General features: G+C 34.8%; 1 protein-coding gene across 11 annotated transcripts in view; it reads left to right on the forward strand.

Annotated features, from left to right (window-relative positions):
• RIMS2 (regulating synaptic membrane exocytosis 2) overlaps positions 1-16,645 on the forward strand; it is a 609,946-nt gene that overhangs the window by 345,636 nt on the left and 247,665 nt on the right. The gene's annotated exons all lie outside the window — the stretch shown is intronic.

The following is a 16,645-nucleotide window of genomic DNA, read 5'->3' on the forward strand; positions in this document are numbered from 1 at the left end:
TGCATATGGAACTAGAAAGAAATAAGGATAAATTAGAAGTTTGGGGGGCAACAGTTTGTAAAAAAAATTTTTAAGTAGAATTTCATTAGTATGGCCATAATGTTTATGTAATAAAAATGATAAAAGGAAACTGTTAACTAAGTTGTCTTAACTGTATTCCATCTTTAGTGATCATCTGCCATGCACTCTCAGAGTACGTATCAAAAAATATTGTGAATATAATCTTATGCATTAGGTAGGTCATGCTTAATGCCTAAAAAATGTGAAAAAAACCCTTTATTTACTTTATAACAACATTCATTTCCCCATAACATTTTCCTCACAACACCATCAAATTTTCTAAGGTGTTGACTTTTTTTATGCTTTATGCTTCATCTTTATATTTGCATTAAAATTCAAATAAAATTAAACTAGTCATTCATTTACTATCTCCTTTTGATATGCATACCTTACCCAGATCACATAGCCTCCCAGAATCTTTACAAGCTGGAAATAAGCATTTAACTTGTAACAGTCCTTTCAGGAAGTTTCTCAAGACTAACATTTTAATGGAATCTAATAGGACAATTCATTACTTGAGAAAACTTTTGACAGGCTACTTAAGTGATTACTATATCCAATAGATGCAAAACATTTTTTAAAAATGTTGATATCAAAATATAGCAAGAAGTCTCCTAGTTGATTTACCTTTATTTTCTGTCATATGCAATGCTACTCTGCACAAAAGAGGGATTCCATTATAGTGTAAAATGGCCACTAGCGCAAAATAAAAATTTCAAAAGGAAACTTTTCGTCTCCAAAATATCAGTAACATTAATGAATTAAGATCTCTGATTCACATATTCGTTTGCAAATATTATATAAAATAATAAATGCTTTTTAAGGTATGCTGTATAAAATTTTTCCCTTTTCTGCTTATTTATTAAAAACTGAAATGAATGCACTTGTGGTGTTGATATTACCAAACTGCTATATTGGAATACATTTATTTGTAGTGAAAATGTGTACCATCTTTAAATAAGACAACTTTGATTTTGAATTACAGGCCAAGCAAGTATATTCAAATGTAGGTATCAATAGTATATTCTGACCATTGGTTAACTTCTATTGATTGAGAAGTTTGACATTCACTTTGACAGATTTATTTGAATGAAATAGTAAACAAAAATAAACTAAATGCTGGCTAAATAGTCTTCATCTAATTTATTTTGAGACAACTGCAGTTGTTTCTGTGATCCAATTATACTTACCTGTATTTGGAAAAATTACTTGTCATTGCACTTTGCTTCTTTTATTACCCTTTTGCTGAGCTGGTTCATATGCCCCCACCATGTGCTCTGTCTCCCTCTCTGTCCTTCCTCTTTTTCTCTGTATCTCTCTGCTTCCCACTGAGGCTTTCCTGTTCCCCATCTCTTTCTCTTTTGCTCCTCTGTTATCTACCCCCACTTCATGCACTTGACACTTTTGTGTGGTGCCTTCAGTCAAGATTTGTTATATTTCAGGTAGTCTCGTAAATTGTGTATCCTTTTCTTTTAATCCAACCCACCTTTATAATATAAATCTATTTTGTTCAAATCACATATCGAGGAACAGATTCTATTAATTAAATACTTCTAACGCTAGAAAATTAGAAGGGCTAGTGTAGGTACTTTTTGTTTAATAGTAGGCTACCTTGAGAACTCACAGAAAAGGAAAATATGTTGTACAACCAAATGCCCATTCCCCTTCACCCCCTCCCCTGCAGATTCCCTTTTGGTAGACTTTATATGAAATTAAGATTGTATTTAAGTGTGAATTTCCCCATGACGCAAGACTTTTAATATCAGCTTGATTACCGCACACAATTTGAATTATATTAAGTAAGTAGTATTAGAAGTACATAATGCCACCATTCTATGTTTGAATTTACATGCTATTTATTAATAGTAGCCTTGACTGCTTTAGGTGTTGGAAAGCTTTTAAATTTGTTCAGAAAAAAGTATAACATAGTTATTTAGTTTTATGAATTATAACTGATAGAGCCCATTAAAACTCGTTGTCTTATTATGAAAATATATTGATTTAGGAAAGCATGCTTACCATTTGCTAATATTTTTTCCTGATTTTATTCTATTTTGTAGTGGTTTCCAGTAGTTAAAAATTGTATAAACATGATTTTAAAAATATTTGTAAGAGTGAAGACCCAAATCAAATGATTGATATTCAAATTATAAATGCTAAGTAAAGATTAGCAGAAGAGAAATGAAAATTAGAATTAATTAATAATGCAAAAGTCATTAAAGAGAAATAACTGTTAGGTTTCAGATATGATGAGTTTGGTAAGAATCTAGCTTAACTCATGAAACATGGTGATGTGAAAGAAAGCATATTTCTGCTTAAACTTCCATAAGATACAGATTATAATACCGATATTTTCTCAAACCTCACTCTCAAATTCTGTTTAATCAGTAGGAAAAAAATGTATTTCATGCCTATTGTGTGCCTTATGCTGTGCTAAGTGTTATGTGTAAGATGAGCACAGCGTGATCTCTGCTCGAGAGAGATGCATGTAAGCAAACAAGAGGAATACAATATGTTAGATATGAAATAATTTAATACGAGACATCGATGTAATTTAGAGAAGGTATCGATAATTCTACCTTGACTTATCAGGAAGGACTTTACAGAGGAGTTGCTATGTGCATTGAGTTTTGAAGGTTGAATAGAATTTTCCAGGAGAACAAAGCAGGTATCGGATGGGGATAGGTGGTCATTCTACACATTGGTGTATAACAATTATGTCAGTAAGAACAGTTTTTATGGAGAACTGACTGTTTGCCAGTCACTGCTTGACATTGGAGGGGGGCAAAGATGAAGAAAGACATTTCCTTTCCTTAAAAAATTAGTAAGCCTTTGAGGAGCTAATGTGGTTGATAGTTTATTAATTATCCTTTTTTAGAGAGAAGCAATATGGTATATTAGAGCGATGGGTTGAAAATACACACACCAGGTTCTTTTCAAGGCTTTGCCAGTGATCCCATTGTAATCTTAGGAAGGTTATTTAACTTTCTGGTCTTTAATTTCCTCTCAAAAATAAAGAAAATAGACTCAATGTGTTAAAAACTATGCCAAATGGAGCACCAGATTTCTTTTTCTTTGTTTTGAATTTTATTTTATTTATTTTTTATACAGCAGTTTCTTATTAGTTATCTTTTATACATATTAGTGTATACATGTCAATCCCAATCTCCCAATTCATACCACCACCACCACCACCACCACCCACCCCCAGCTTTCCCCCCTTGGTGTCCATACATTTGTTCTCTACATATGTGTCTCTATTTCTGCCCTGCAAACTGGTTCATCTGTACCACTTTTCTAGGTTCCACATACATGCGTTAATATACGATATTTGTTTTTCTCTTTCTGACTTCACTCTGTATGACAGTCTCTAGATCCATCCACCTCACTACAAGTAACTCAATTTTGTTCCTTTTTGTGGCTGAGTAATATTCCATTGTATATATTTACCACATCTTCTTTATCCATTCATCTGTCTATGGGCGTTTAGGTTGCTTCCATGACCTGGCTATTGTAAATAGTGCTGCAATGAACATTGGGGTGCATGTGTCTTTTTGAATTATGGTTTCCTCTGGGTGTATGCCCAGTAGTGGGATTGCTGGGTCATATGGTAATTCTATTTTTAGTTTTTTAAGGAATCTCCATACTGTTCTCCATAGTGGCTGTATCAATTTACATTCTCACCAACAGTGCAAGAGGGTTCCCTTTTCTCCACACCCTCTCCAGCATTTGTTGTTTGTAGATTTTCTGATGATGCCCATTCTAACTGGTGTGAGGTGATACCTCATTGTAGTTTTGATTTGCATTTCTCTAATAATTAGTGATGTTGAGCAGCTTTTCATGTGCTTCTTGGGCACCTGTATGTCTTCTTTGGAGAAATGTCTGTTTAGGTCTTCTGCCCATTTCTTGATTGGGTTGTATATTGAGCTGCATTAGCTGTTTATATATTTTGGAGATTAATCCTTTGTCCGTTGATTCATTTGCAAATATTTTCTCCCATTCTGACATTGTCTTTTCATCTTGTTTGTAGTTTCCTTTGCTGTGCAAAGCTTTGAAGTTTCATTAGGTCCCATTTGTTTATTTTTGTTTTTATTTCTATTCCTCTAGGAGGTGGATCAAAAAAAATCTTGCTGTGATTTATGTCAAAGAGTGTTCTTCCTATGTTTTTCTCTAAGAGTTTTATTGTGTCTGGTCTTACGTTTAGGTCTTTAATCCATTTTGAGTTTATTTTTATGTATGGTGTTAGGGAGTGTTCTAATTTCATTCTTTTACAGGTAATTGTCCAGTTTTCTCAGCACCACTTATTGCAGAGACTGTCTTTTCTCCATTGTATATTCTTGCCTCCTTTGTCATAGATTAGTTTTGACCATAGCTGCGTGGGTTTACCTCTGAGCTTTCTATCCTGTTCCATTGTTCTATATTTCTGTTTTTGTGCCAGTACCATATTGTCTTGATTACTGTAGCTTTGTAGTATAGTCTGAAGTCAGGGAGTCTGATTCCTCCAGCTCTGTTTTTTTCCCTCAAGACTGCTTTGGCTATTCAGTGTCTTCTGTGTCTCCATACAAATTTTAAGATTTTCTATTCTAGTTCTGTAAAAAATGCCACTGGTAATTTGATAGGGATTGCATTGAATCTGTAGATTGCTTTGGGTAGTATAGACATTTTCACAATATTGATGCTTCCAATCCAACAACATGGTATATCTCTCCATCTGTTTGTATCATCTTTAATTTCTTTCATCAGTGTCTTACAGTTTTCTGAGTACAGGTCTTTTACCTTCTTAGGTAGGTTTATTCCTAGGTATTTTATTCTTTTTATTGCAATGGTGAATGGGATTGTTTCCTTAATTTCTCTTTCTGATCTTTCCTTGTTAGTGTATAGGAATGCAAGAGATTTCTGTGCATTAATTTTGTATCTTGCAATTTTACCAAATTCATTGATTATCTCTAGTAGTTTTCTGGTGGCATCTTTAGGATTCTCTATGTATAGTATCATGTCATCTGCAAACAGTGACAGTTTAACTTCTTCTTTTCCGATTTATATTCCTTTTATTTCTTTTTCTTCTCTGATTTCTGTGGCTAGGACTTCCAAAACTGTGTTGAATAATAGTGGCAAGAGTGGACATCCTTGTCCTTTTCCTGATCTTAGAGGAAATGCTTTCAGTTTTTCACCATTGAGAATGATGTTTGCTGTGGGTTTGTCATATATGGCCTTTATTATGTTTAGTTAGGTTCCCTCTGTTTCCACTTTCTGGAGAGTTTTTATCATAAATGGGTGTTGAATTTTGTCAAAAGCTTTTTCTGAATCTATTGAGATGATCATATGGCTTTTCTTCTTCAATTTGTTAATATGGTGTATCACATTGATTGATTTACGTATATTGAAGAATCTTTGCATCCCTGGGATAAGTCCCACTTGATCATGGTGTGTGATCCTTTTAATGTGTTGTTGGATTCTGTTTGCTAGTATTTTGTTGGGGATTTTTGCATCTATATTCATCGGTGATATTGGTCTGTAATTTACAATGGACACCGCAGAAATACAAAGCATCATAAGAGACTACTACAAGCAACTCTGTGCCAATAAAATGGACAACCAGGAAGAAATGGACAAATTCTTAGAAAGGTATAACCTTCCAAGACTGAACCAGGAAGAAATAGAAAATATGAGTAAACCAATCACAAGTAATGAAATTGTGATTAAAAATCTTCCAACAAACAAAAGTCCAGGACCAGATGGCTTCACAGGTGAATTCTATCAAACATTTACAGAAGAGCTAACACCAATCCTTCTCAAACTCTTCCAAACAATTGCAGAGGAAGGAACACTCCCAAACTCATTCTATGAGGCCACCATCACCCTGATACCAAAACCAGAGCATCAGATTTCTGTGGTAATGTTTCAGGAACTGCTGAAGAAGGTCAGAGAGCATGGGTGACTATCAGGGATCTTCCACTTTGTTTCAACCAAATTTTGCTCTTAATCACTTTTATATTAGGGAGTTCTGTTAGGAAAGAGACTCCACTGCATAAAGAAGTGTGAAAATGACGACTTGATATTTTAGTTCATCAACAAATTTATTCAATTAATTTTTGTGTTCCAGGCACTTCTATGTGTGCCAGAGGCTACAACAGTTAAACAAACAAACAAACAAAAAATAGGCAAATTTCCTGAGGTCAAAGAAGTAGTAAGACGCCAGATCATGTAGGGCTTTGTAAGTCATTGCAAGAACTTTGGCTTTCATTCTAAATGAGATGAGAAACCAGATGACTTCATCTCATTTACCTTTTGAGGAGTACTCTTAATGCTGTGTTGAAAACAGATTTGAGAGGGGCAAAGATGAATTCAGGGAGACCAGTTATGTGGCTAATCCAATACCTAATGAGAGACGATGGTTGTTTGTACCAACTTGGTAGTAGTGGAAGTGAAGGGAGGTAGTCAGATTTTGGATATATTTTGGAAGTACAGGCAGCAGAATTTTCTGATGGTTTAGAGATGGGTGTGACAGTAAGAGAGGAGTAAGTTAAGGATTACTGCAAAGATTTTTGCCTAAGCAAATTGAAGCAAAGAGTCGCCATTAATTAACAAGGAAATTGTGGCAGACACAGATTTTTGGGAGAGTGCAGGGAGGATCAGCCATTCAGTTTCGTACATATTGTTCAATTTTCCTATTAGATATCTAGTGGAGGTGGTGAGTAACCTAGCAGATATACTAATCTGGAGCTCACTGGCATGGTTAGGTTTGGATACATACATTTGGAAGTCATCAATATATGTATGATATTTAAAGCCAGGCAGCTGGAAGAGATTACTAGGGGAGTATGTTTCTAGGAAAAAGAAGAGATTGCAGGATTAACCTGGGGAATACTCCCACAATTAGAAGAGGATGAGAAAAAGCCAGCCAAAGAAATTGAGACTAACTGGCCAGTGAAGTAGGGGGAAAACCAGAAGGAAAGTGATATCCCAGAATCCAACTAAAGAAAGGATTTCAAGGGGAGATCAGCTCGGTGCTTTGTGACCACCTAGAGGGGTGGGATAGGCAGGGTGGGAGGGAGACGCAAGATGGAGGGGATATGGGGAAATATGTATACATATGGTTGATTCACTTTGTTATACAGCAGGAACTAACACACCATTGTAAAGCACTTATACTCCAATAAAGATGTTAAAAAAAGAAGTATTGATTGTGTCAGTTGTTGCTTAGGAGTCAGATTCGATGTGGATTGATTGATCATTAACCACTAGATTTAGCAATGCAGGAACAGATTGCTCGTGTTGGTCACCTTGACAGGAGCACTTTTAGTGTAGTGGTGGAGTTGGAAGTCTGAAGTGGGCTCAAGAAATAAAGGAAAGGAAGGAATCGGAAATAGTACAGACAGCTCTTTTGGGGAGTTTTGCTGTAGAGAGGAACAACAACAAAAAAGGAATTGATGGCTAGAGAGAGGGATTTTTAAAAGATAGGAGATAAGACAGCATGTCTGTGTTCTCATAGCAGTGATAGCAAGGGGAAATTTGTTGATGCTGGAGAGAGAGAGGACAGTTGTTTGAACCTTATCCTTAAGTAATGAAAGATGATAGGATTTAGTGCATTAGTAGGTGGGATGACTTGCTAAAGGGACAGGAGCAGTGTGTTTATAATAATAGGAAGGAAGGCAGAAAATAAGAAAACAGATGCATGTTGTTTGATAAATATGGTTGGTTCTAAACCATATTTAGCGTGGAATGTCTCATCTAATTTTTTTCTTTTTTTCTGGAAATGGAAAAGGTTGCAGGACCATTATCTGAGAATCAGGATCAGGGGAGGAGGTTAAAGTTCTATGGATAGAAAAAATATGAAATTCTTTTCTAGGAGAATGGAGATGATAATGAATTAAGGAAATGTAGTACAATTACCTGGAAGCAATAAGAACTGACCTGGAATTGGTGGTTATAAATTTTCATGGCGACTAGTTAGTGTGGTTTTGTGTTTTTCTCTAGATATGTGTATATGTGTATATGTGTATTTCTTACTCATAGATTCACAGCTCCCAAGGTATGTGTCCTGAGAGAGACTGAGGAAGAAACCATGCTGTCCTTTTAAACCTAGCCTCAGAAGACAGAAGTGTTACTTCTACCACACTCTGTTGGTCCTAGATCTTCCTGGGTTCAAGGAGAGGGAATATAGACATTGTCCTCTCAGTAGAGGGATGTCATTGTCACATTTTAAGAAGAACATGTGGAATGGGGTATGTAATGGTGTAGCCACCTTTGGAAAATACAATCCACTCAAGTGTTTATCCCAATTCCTGGCACAGAGTAAGTACTCAATAAGTGTCATTATTATTATTAAATAAAACCTGAAATGGCCTCAATTCTGGATAAGTACCTCAGGGTGGTAGTGGTACCATAGCAGGTTATCATGTATAGTTATTCAATCAGTCTTTTATTCACTAATCACACTGTATTAGAAGGGAAAGGATCTTTGCAAAATGGTTCGCTTTGTAAAATGATTGGCTTCAGGTCATAATCCAGTTCATGGCCTGGATTTTGATTCTTGTCTTCTGATTCATAATTCTCTTTGAGTAGCTCTTGGGATTAAGTATAGTATTTCATCAAATCTACACATTTTCCCCACAGTTTTATCATCTCCGAAATTAGGACAGAATTGCAGCATTTTATTTTGTTCCCTTGGTAATACATAAAGCAATCAATGTTGTCTTACATCTGATGAAATTAGTTATGTGAATTGATAATAAAGATCAACAATTCCCAAAAATTTTTTACAATATGAAACATAATTCATACTCAGGCCTTAATGCTTTCCTACTGATGGACAATTTCTAATTTCTTTTGGTAGTTTTACTCCTTTCCTTTCCCTCTTACTTAAGACATTAACTGAGATTTACATTAATATAGATGCAAAGTTGAAATTATTCTAATTTAAGATTTACTCTATTTTAAAAATTGGTTTGTAAACTATGTTACTTTATCAGTAGTAGCATTACTTGTGACACACTTTACAACTGTGTTACAACATAGTGGTTGAGAACTACTGATCCAGATCATGAAACAATATCCAATTACAGATCTAGGAAAAGGTTACTTGTTAATAATCTACTATCTGCCATTTCCCAAATATATTATATATATTCATATTGGCAGCAGTAGTTTGATATATTCTCTTTTCTCTGCCAGGATTGTCCAGTTGTTTTCCTCTAAAAAAGTAAAATCCTCCAATAAGTAAAATCTTACTGCATCTCTCAAGGTACAGTTTAAATATCACCTCTATAGTGAAGCATTTCTTAAGTTTTAAAAAATCTCTCCCCTTTCTGAATAATCAACATTTTTCATGAAATGCCATAGTTTTTTCATACTAAGAAGCAAATTTTTTTCACATTATAACATTTTGAAAATATAAATTCTTTTTGCCATCAAATGCTTGGCATCGTTTAATGGTAGCATTTTTTCCTTTCTAGTGATATATAAAATAATTGTGCATATTTTAATTGATAGCAACTTAGCTGTAATGAAATAGGATAGCATGGATATATATTAAGGTATGTTACACTAAGCTGTGCTGTCGTATATTTTACCTGTCTGTCTACCTTTCTTGAATGTAAGTTTCTTGAGGTCCTATTTGCACCCACAGATCCTAAAACAGTTTCACACTGTGTAATCATTAAAATGAATTCTGATGTGTGTAATCTATACAATCATTTAATCAGTCACTTGTTATTAAAGAAGAATACATTGGTGATACCAAAGGAGCAAGATGTTTAAAAAATAAGCTAGTTATGGAGAATAATTTACCTTCCTATTTCAAATATTGCATTTTAGCTAGCTTTGGTTTTGTTTTGGAACTTGAGAGTTGGTTGAAGCGTATCTGGCCCCTTAGATCTACTGACTTTTATGGTTTGGTCCCTATCTTTAAAATCTGCTGCTTTCAGAGCTGGCAATGCATTAAGAGCACATTACCACAAACTTAGTGGCTTAAAACAACACATTTTACCACCTTACAATTTCTGTTGTTCAGGAGTCTCAGCATGGCTTCACTGAGTATTCTGTTTAGGATCTCAAGCTACAATTAGGTTGTTGCCTGGGCTGTGTTTCTGGAGGCTTGATGGGGGAAGAATCTAATTTCAGGTTCAATCAGATTGTTGGCAGAATTCATATCTTTGTGATTGGATGCAACTTGAAGTTCCTAGATGGTGCCCATCGTTCCTGAAGACTGCCTGCTCTTCCTTGCCACGTGGGCTGCTTACTTCATCAAGCAGGCAAAGGAGGCTTAGAGCAAGTTCACTAGCTAGGGTGGATATTTTAACAGTATCATGAGAGTGAGATTCCATCACTATGCCATTCCACCACCTTGATTAGGAGCAAGTCACAGATCCTTTACAAAGGCATAAACACTATGAGGTGGGGATTATGGGCATCATTTTAGACTCAGTTCTCCACACTCACCCCAATAGTTGTCTCTGAAGCAACTCCATGGAACACAGTTTGAAAACCATTGCCTTTGATAATATTCCCAATGTATAACTTTTTTTTTTTTTAACTTGGGCTATTAGTCTCCCTTAATACTGAATATTTTCCTTGAAGGACTTAAGCCTTATGATCAGTTTTAATGGCTTTCTTAGGGAAAATGACCCTCCAGGAAGGTTTCAGCATTATGTATCAAAGTATAGTTCTTGGAACACTTGTCCTATGGGAAAGGTTAGTGTTCCAAATAAGTTTGTGGAAACTGTAGATTACATAATTCTTGTACAGAAGCATATTGTCATTACTATAGGAAAAATTCTGCACTCAAGAAATCTATTTATTGCATTTAATCCAGAGTTTTCTAAGCTTATTTGACTAGAGGACCTTTATATCACTCAAGCCTATTAACATTTTGCAGAAGCAGTGTTTCCTGTTGGAAAATGCCAACACAAATAGCCTGACAAGCTGAGGAAGAAAGTAAAATACCAAGAAGAAAAATGAGAGGAAAAATAAAAGGGCCATAGATAAATTTTCCCTATCTATTTAGAATGAAATTATGATTATTTTACTTTAATAATGATGAAGATGGTCATGATACCATCAACATTGGCATGACTCTATAATTTGCCAAACACTTTCATGACCATTATCTTACTTAAGCCTCTCAACAATCTGTGATATCACGATTAATCTCTTTTTATGTAAATGAGGCCTAATGTATTATGTGATTTGCCCAAGTCATAAAATTAGTAAGGAGTGGAGCCAATACTTTAACATAGGTTTTGTGGCTTCAGCTATAAAACTCTTTCTGTTGCAACATGCTGTGACTTTATAAACATGATTAAGTTAAAAATAAAGATGTTGAAGAATACCTTTGTATACTATGTGATTTAATTGAAAACATTTATTAACCTAAACAAATGAGAAACTGTGACATAAAACAGTTTATAAATTCTTGCATTCATTTAATGACTGTAGGGAAAATGTTATAAATAGAATATCTGAACTTTTTTTCCTCTGTGCATCAAACACAACATGACACAGACACACGTACTATTGGGTTAGTTTATATTTTGCAGTAGAGATAAGTGAAGGAGAAAATCTTAGCCTAAGATGTGAATCTTTTCATTATTTTTAACCAGGTTTTATATTTAAATGTGTTTAATTCAAACTAATAGAATCACTGAATATCAGAGATCGGTAGGATTTAGTGATCTTTTAATGTAACTTTATTACACTGATTGTTCACTATATCATGCTAACAAGTGGTACTCCAGCTTTTCTTTGAACACTTCCAGTGATGGGATTATCAATACCTATGAAGGCAGCAACACATTATTTTTAACTTTTAATTTCAGAATAATTATAAATTTGCAGGAAATTGCAAAGATAGTACATAGAGATCCCATGTGCCCTTTACCTAGTTTCCCCCAATGGTTATATCTTGTTTAACTATAGAACAATATCAAAACCAGGAAATTGACATTGGAACAATGTGTTTGTTTAGGTTTGTGACATCACATATATGGATTCATATAAGTACCACTGTTACAAAGATACAGAGCTGTACCATCACAGAGATCTTCCTTATGCTGCCACTTTATATTTAGTAACACCTTCGTCCCTCCCCACCCTGTCCCTAACCTCTGCTAACCACTAATTTATTCTCTATTTCTATAATTTTATTATTTATACTATATAAATGAAATCATGTGGTATGTGATATTTTGTTATTTTCTTTTTCATTCAGCATATTACCCTTGAGGTGCATCTATGTTGTACGTATCAATAGTTTTTTCCTTTTTATTAGTGAGTATTATTCCATGGTATGGATATAACACAGTTTGTTTAGCCATTTGCCTATTAAAGGACATTTTGTTTGTTTCCACTTTTTGGCTGTTACAAATAAAGATATCCTTTTTTGTGAGAATTCTCATCACATAAAGCATTTTGCCTTTTGTCTTAAGTATGATCTTAACTAGGTTTTTGGTTGATGTCCTTTATTTATTTGAGCAAGTTCTCATTCCTTGCTTTCTATGAGTTGTATTTTTTATTTTAAATCATGAATTTTTTCTGCGTCAATGAATAGGATTATGATATTTTTTCTTTTGTAACTTGTGAATGTGATAGCTTACATTGATTTTTTTTTTTTTTTTTTTTTTTTTTTTGCGGTATGCGGGCCTCTCACTGTTGTGGCCTCTCCCATTGCGGAGCACAGGCTCCGAATGCGCAGGCTCAGCGGCCATGGCTCACGGGCCCAGCCGCTCTGCGGCATGTGGGATCCTCCCGGATCGGGGCACGAACCCGTGTCCGCTGCATTGGCAGGCGGACTCTCAACCACTGCACCACCAGGGAAGCCCTACATTGATTTTTAATATTCAACCAGCCTTGCATTCTAGCAATAAACCCCATTTGGTCAGAGTGTATAATTCTTTTTATATATTGCTGAATTATATTTGCTAATATTCTGTTAAGGATTTATGTGTCTGTATTTATGAGGGAGTTGGTCTGCATTTTTCTTGTTTGCCATTTTCTTTTTTGTTTTCTGTTCCGTTTTTTATTTTTGCTTTCTTTTTCTTGCCTTTCTATAGGTTATTTGAACTTTTTTAAAACAATTGCATTTTGATTCATCTGTAGTGTTTTTGAGTGTATTTCTTTGCAAAGATTTTTTTCTAGTGGTTGCTCTAAGTACTGTGTATACATATGTATAACTTATCACATCCTGCTGGTGTTGATATTTTACTAGTTAGACAGATGTAGAAACTTACATACTTTAAGTTCTTTTATCTTTCCCTGTTTATAAGGTAATTATCTTAAATATTTCTTCTATGTATGTTGAAAGGCATATCAGACAATGTATACTTTTTGCTTCAAACATCAACATAATTTAGAAAACTGAAGAGGAGGAGGAAAGCCTATTGTATTCACCCATATTTTTACTTACCATGTTCTTTATTCCTTCTTGATATTTTCAGGTTCCTTCTTTTTTTGTTTCAATTCAGGGTTGACATTTCTTTTATTTCAGCAATTGAAAAATATTGTGCCATTTCTTTCTGGCCTCCAAGGTTTCTGATGAGAAATTTTATCACTGTCATTGGAATTGTCTTTCCCCTTTAGATCAGTTGTTGTTTCTTTCTTGCCTCTTTCAAAACAGTTTGTCTTTAGTTTTTAGGTTGATTATGATGTGTCTTGGCACAGATTTCTTTGTGTAATTCTTGTTTGGGGGCTTATGTAGTTTCTTGAATCAGTAGGCTTACATGTTTTGCAAATCTGGGAAATTTTGTCATTATTTCTTCAAATACTTTTTCTGACCCCATCTTTCTCCTCTCCTGGAACTACAATGACATGAATCTTCTATTATTTTAATTATATATTATAATCACCAAAGTCCCTGAGGCTCTGTTTATTTTATTATTTATCTATTGTCTCTCTGTTTTTCAGATTGGGTTATTTCTGCTCTATTTTCAAGTACATTGTTGTTCCTCTGTCCTTTCCATTCTGTTCTTGAACCCATCCATTTGCTTTTAAAATTTCAGTCATTTTTCAAAATCTAAAATTTCCATTTTGTTCTTTTTGTCTTCCATTTCTTGTTCTAGAACTGGAAAGTTCAGCAGTACATTCTTGACTGCTACTAAAGGAAAAACATCTTAGTTCTGCCCTTTGAAGCTATGTAAAATAAGAATACTAAGTGATAAGTATTATTATCTAAATATTAGCAGTCCTGATAGTTCAGGACTACTTTCTATATATTTTCTATATGTATTGTATATGTTCTGATTACCTTATTTAATTCTTACAGTAACACTAATATTTACTCATGTAAGAAATGTTTACCGAGGGCTTACCTTATGTGACTTTTTTTGTTTGTTTGATATTTTTGCTTTAGCTTCAAATGGTCAGACAGCTGACTTCTTATTTATGTACAGAGGGAAAAACTACATTTCCGCAATTTTGGTAGTTTGTAGGCATACGGGAGAAGAGAGATTGCAAGCTGAAGTCTCACATCTTCACATAAACCAGCCAAAAAATTTTATTTATAGTCTCCATATTATATTTAATCCAATTCAGAGATTTATCAATACTTTGTTGTGGAACAGTGGTGTATTTCGAAAGAGTTACAGGTTTTCTGAAATACAGATATGCTCAGGGTTTTGGGTAGCCATAAAATCTTAATTGTCATTTGTGCAGTGAAAAGGATTGGGAAGCACTTCTCTAGTTAACAGGTTGAAGAATGTACTTTTTTCCCCTACAAATTGAACTTTGCATATGTTAATAGCGCAGCTTCATCATCCTACACAAATAAACTTCTGTGACTATACTAAAAACTATTGAATTGTACACTTTAGATGGGTGAGTTTTATGGTATGTGAATTATATCTCAATAAAGTTAAAAAAAAAAAAAGAATTGTCTCCTGTTCTTCTCAAACAGTGAGCTCAATCACCTGGTGGGCTTGTTAAACCAAATTTCTAGGCATCACCTACAGAATTCCTGATTAAGTCTAGGTGGTACCCAAGAATCTGCATTTCTAACAAGTTCCCAGGTGCTATTGATTATGCTATTTTAGGGATTTTGTGAACCATTCATCTACACAGAATTTTCCTACTTCCTCATTTTCCTTTGACTCTTCAGTTACTTCAGTCTGATTTTAATTTCATCATTCTACCCAGAGTGCTTTTTCTAACATCCTTCCTGATATTAATGTTGCCAAATCAAATGCATAATTTTCAGTTCCTTATCTTAGGTGATGTGTAGAAATCATTCTGTAGTTGATTTCCCCTCCTGTTTAAGAAATTCTCTTTCTCTTTGGTCTGGAGACCTCCATCTTTCTCCCTCCTTTCTTCTTTTCTGTCTCTACATGCTCTCAGTCTCTCTCTCTCATCTCAAATCAAACTCTGTTAGAATTCAATCTGGGTCCTCTTCATATCTTACCTTACTGTTTGTTTGTCCTTCTTAACACTCTTATTTCTACCTCCAAAACATCTCTCAGTTCCCTTTCTTACCATGTCTATTACCATCATCTATGTTCAAGCCATAATCACCTGTTGCATGAGTTATTGCAACTTTTTTTAAAAAAATAGATCTATTTATTTATTTTGGCTGCATTGGGTCTTTGTTGCTGTTTGTGGGCTTTCTCTAGTTGCAGCAAGCGGGGGCTACTCTTCATTGCAGTGCGTGGGCTTCTCATTGCGGTGGCTTCTCTTGTCGCGGAGCACGGGCTCTAGGTGCGTGGTCTCAGTAGTTGTGGCGCATGGGCTTAGTTGCCTCGCGACACGTGGGATCTTCCCAGACCAGGGCTTGAACCCATGTCCTCTGCATTCGCAGGTGGATTCTTAACCACTGCACCACCAGGGAAGTCCCGCAACTGTCTTTTAACTCATGGTGTCTTCCAACCTAACCTCTCTTTAGTATTTAGATTCATCTTTAAAAAATGTAAATCAGTTCATGTATCTTGCTTAAAATCCTTCAGTGAATGAAATTCATAATGTTTAAGATGGTATAAGAAGCCCTCTCTAAACTGGTCTATGTTGCCTCCCCAGTCTCATTTAGCACCATATTCTCCCTCAGTCTTTTTGGTTCAGACACACTGGTGTTCCATCAGTCTTTTTACAGTACCATCTTGTTACTTCTTCCTGGAATGCTCTTTCCTATGCTTTTCATCTGCCTTTATCTTTACCTGTCCTTTAAGTCACATATTTCAGTTCTCATCTTAAACATCACTTTTCTTAGAGGTGTTTACTGACCCCCAAATCTAAATTAGATGTTATTGTACTCTTTCAGTGTTTTGTACTCTCCTATATGACACTGATGATTTGTATATTGCATTTATCTCCATTCTGCTGCATGTCTCATTACCCCTTATGCTAGACTTAGCACAATGCATAGCAAATGGAAGGTGTTTACTAAATATTTTTAAATAAATGAAAGTATGAATAGAGCTTAAAAAGACATGTGCACATATAGATGAAAAAATTCTTTTTCAAAGGTAAGGCAAATAAGGAGCACATAAGTTTGGGAAATGGATATTCATTCTTAGTTGCCAATTACATAAATTGTCTGAAAAAATTATTTTTAAAGAAAATTTATTTTTTAGGAGAATGCAATTTCTGAAAAAAACCTTGAAAAATT

Source organism: Delphinus delphis, chromosome 17 (genome assembly GCF_949987515.2).
Source record: "Delphinus delphis chromosome 17, mDelDel1.2, whole genome shotgun sequence".
Taxonomy (NCBI): domain Eukaryota; kingdom Metazoa; phylum Chordata; class Mammalia; order Artiodactyla; family Delphinidae; genus Delphinus; species Delphinus delphis.